Source organism: Balaenoptera ricei, chromosome 2 (assembly GCF_028023285.1).
Source record: "Balaenoptera ricei isolate mBalRic1 chromosome 2, mBalRic1.hap2, whole genome shotgun sequence".
Lineage (NCBI taxonomy): Eukaryota > Metazoa > Chordata > Mammalia > Artiodactyla > Balaenopteridae > Balaenoptera > Balaenoptera ricei.
In genome coordinates, this window is record NC_082640.1 from 17,297,023 (window position 1) to 17,301,156 (window position 4,134).

The following is a 4,134-nucleotide window of genomic DNA, read 5'->3' on the forward strand; positions in this document are numbered from 1 at the left end:
GCACAGCTGTTGGGCGGACCCTCCCCAGAAATGTAAACCAGAGGAGGGGGCTGACCTCAGAGCTGGCACACTCTAGGATAATTTCCCTCCACCCCTCCCCGACCCTACAGAAGTGAGTCTACTTTTGTTCCCATATTTTTATAGGAGGTTAAGTTTTTCATGGGTCGTGTGTAAAACTTTATTCCTCTAGATGAGCAGCGGTACATGTATGTGATATTCAGAGAAATAACACATCAATTATTACCCTATTGTTTGAGCATTATGGCCCTCTTCCTCAAGGAGTGTGTAAAGTCTCTTGGAGAAAAAGAGAAAATAAAAAGTCAAACGACTTGGGGCACAGAGGATTGTTATATTTACAATCTCTTATCTGAAATCCCAATCCAAACCAAATAGCTCTGATGCCTTTGTTTGTTTACTTATTTATTTGTTGACTATTCATCTGGAGGCCAAAACTGACCAGATTGGACAACTCACTTGGCAAGATGACCTGATCTGACTTGTTGCTAGGCTCTTAATGGTCTTTATCCCACTTAATGTGACAATTCATGGTTTTGCTACAGAAATATTAATGTGCTTGATTCGAGGGTACCACCTGTATGGATCCCATTAGGATATGACATTTGTACCATATTTGCTTTGTGAAATTTGAAAAACTCTGAACTCTAGCCAAAGGGGCTTTGAATTACTGATTAAGACCTGAAATGCAGGAGAAACTATCTTGATTTTAAACACCTCTCTCTTGAGACACCATAACCTATCCCTCTAACTCACACCAGCGATTCTTCAGTGTTATCCGCATCTGAAATCCACTGACCTCCCTTCCTTGTGTGGCTCATCTCCATCCTTGTTTCAACCAACCATCCATGCCTTCACCAAAGCAGCTGGACATTGTTACAAAAAGTCACATAATTGTGCTGACCGTTCTCACTGAAATTCATCACCACAGTCTCTACCATACACAGTCCTGCAGCTCTGCTTTCTTTCCCTGGTAGTTTCTCTTTTCCTCTTGCTTATATGACATTGTCACACCTCTTTACCCCCTTTTAAAATATCTGTATTCACTGACTCATCCTGCTCCGCTGATGACCTCCACTCATTGAAAAAATACAAGCAGACAATGAAAACAAATTAATTCATCTTCCCTCCACCAAATCTACCAACCTAACTGCTATCTGTACCTGTCTACCCTGTGTCGATCTAACTGCCATCCTCATAGAGTATTCCTTCCCTCCTATTTTAATAGATGAGCTATCCCTGTTGCTATCTAAAGCCATCTCTTCCACTTCTGCCACCTCTTCTGACCTTTTTCTCAGGGACTTCAGTTCTGCAGTTATAGTCTCTCTCTATCTCTTTCTCTCTCTCTCTCTCCCCCCTGCCAGCCCTGTACCATCAATTTATTTGCTGATTCTTTTACACTTGCACCAGAATATGCCATAATAGTTCCCGTCTCCCCTCCAGCTATCGTGGTTCTCCTCCAGTTTTCATCACAATACAATTTAGGACAGAAGTCCTCAGCATCACTTGCTCGATTTTCTCTTCTCACCCAAACTGCTGCCACCACACCCCTCTTGGGACATCCCTCTTGGCAAAGTCCCATGACTTGCCAGTGACCACGTGCAGTGGTCACTCTCTAACCTCACCCTAACCTTTCAATTGCCCCACATTTGATCTTCCTCTCCTAGAGACACTTTTTTTTCTCTGCTTCTGTGACAACACGGTCTCTTGGGTTTTTTCCCTGACAGTCATAGTTGTTTCTTCTCGCACCCTTTGCTGCCTGCCCAGCCTCTACAAGTTGGGGTGTCCCCAAGCTCAGTACTGTGCCCTTTTCTCTGCCCTCTTTCACTTGATGATCTTATCCAATTCAATGGCTTTAAATAAGACTCCAAACCTACACTCCTAGTAGCCCTGGTCTTGAACCCTGGATCCACATAGATAACTGTCAGTGTAACTCTCCCCTGGAAAGTCTAGTGGGCACGTAAAACAGCACATCAGACACAGAGTTCTTGGTATCTCCCCCTCTGCAAGGATCTTCCCCAGGACTCCCCATTTTAGTAAACAACAAACACCACTATCTAGCAGTTGCTCAAATGAAAACCTAACTCCTCATTCTCTTAAGCAATCCATCTGCAAGTCCCCCCATGTTCACGTCTAAAATACATCTTGATTCTGTTTCCTTCCCTCCATTTCCCTAGTTTAAACCACCAGTACCTCTCATCTGAGCTATTATAGTAGCTTCTTACAAGTCTTCCCTATATGCTCTTGCTTTTCTATAATCACTTCTCTACAGAGCAGCTAGAACAATTTTTCCAAATGTTCATGCGTGTCTCTGTCCTTCCTAGAACTCCTCTGTGGCTCCTATTTCACTTAGAATAATTCTGAACTCCGCCTCTGGCTCACAAGGCTGTGATGATCCGGGGGAGCCCTGGGTCCTAGTGTCCTTTGCTGCCCCCTCTACACTCCCCTTCTCTCCCAGCCACACTGCCTTCCTCCTCTGCTCCACACTTCAAGCTCTTTCTTACATCAGGGCTGTGGAACTCGTTCCTACGTCTGCCTGCAATATCCCCTCCTAGATCTTTACAGCTCTGGTTCTTCTTTATCACTCAGGCTTCAATTTAAAAGTCACCCTCAAGTCACTCTCTGTCACATCCCTCTGTGACAGAAATCAGAGTCCTTGTTGGCACTTTCCCCTCAGCCCTCACATCCAGTTAATCAATGAGTTTTATTTTCTCTCTGCCGTCTGGCTAAAGTCCATTCATATCTCTCCTTTTCCATTGCCTTCGTCCTCATATAAGCCACCTTCCTCTCTTGCCTGGACTATAGCAGTAGCCTATCAGCCTTTACCCACATTTGTACTTGTTCCTTTCCAGTCTGTGCACATCCAACACACAATTGCCTTACGTAGACAACTTTGGTGGCTTCCCATTGCTCTTAGGGTGACTTTCAGAAACCTTAACAAGATCTCTAAGTCTCTGAATGATCTGGCTCCAATGTTTCTCTTCATACCTCTCTCTTTCCATACCTAAGCATTCTTTTCATTTCTTAACCATTTCACACCCTTTCCAACTAAGCACAAGCCTTTGCCTGATGTGTGGCACCACTTCACCATCTCCCTTTTGCCTTCTTAACCCCTGCCCATCCTTCAAGTCTTAGCTTAGAAATCATTTTCTCAGGATCACTTTTCCTGACCATCCCTCAAGACTGGATTTTACTCCTCCCATCATATAGTATGCAGCATCCTGTAATTCCCATTTGCAGTACATATTAGGATTGTATTTAATTCATTCATTTTTATTGCCACCTCCCTTGCTAGAATATGTTTCATCAGCCAAAGTATCATGAGCTCTGGGGCCAGATGGCCTGGGTTCTAAATCCTGGTTCCTTTTCTTCCTAGCTGTGTGACCTTGAGCAGATTACTAAGACTTTCTCAATGTTAAAGTAATTACAGTACCTACCATACAGACTTGTTTTGAGGTTTAAATGAGTTAATAAATATAAAGCACTAAGTGTAGTGTCTGACAGATAATAAGCACTCAATAAATCATTATGATTGTCATCACTATTATGAGGGCTGGGACTAGGTCTGCCTCATTCATCATGGCACATTCAATAAGTATTTGTTGAATAAGTAAATAATATCTTTCATGAGTCATTTAACATCAGAAGTAACCTTATTAAATGCCTAAATGTGCACTAGGCTCGTTAGAGGTTGTAGAGATAAATGAGACATAGTTTTCACAATCAAGGAGTCAGCGCTTGAGAGTGAGATACACGAATGCGGTGTCCTCAGAGGGGAGATCTGCAGATTACACATCTTGGTATCCTGGGCATTTTCCCCAAGCCTAGTGCATAGTTTGTGCTCCGTGTGTGTGCTGAGCCTGAAGCCACCCAACTGTCTCACAGAGGAGAGCATGGGAACTCGGAGAGAGCTGGAGAAGGCTGGCCAGAGGAAATGGCAGCGAATTCTGCCTTGAAGGACAGGTAGGGTTTTAACAGGGAGAGCTCAGAGGATGGGCTGCGGAGCGCCAGGAGGTGGGGAAGGCATTCCAGGAAAGAAAATCAAAGGCATGGAGCTGGGAAGGCAAATGGACACAAGTAGTCCAGAGATGTGGAGCAGTGGTTCTCCCGTGTGGTCCT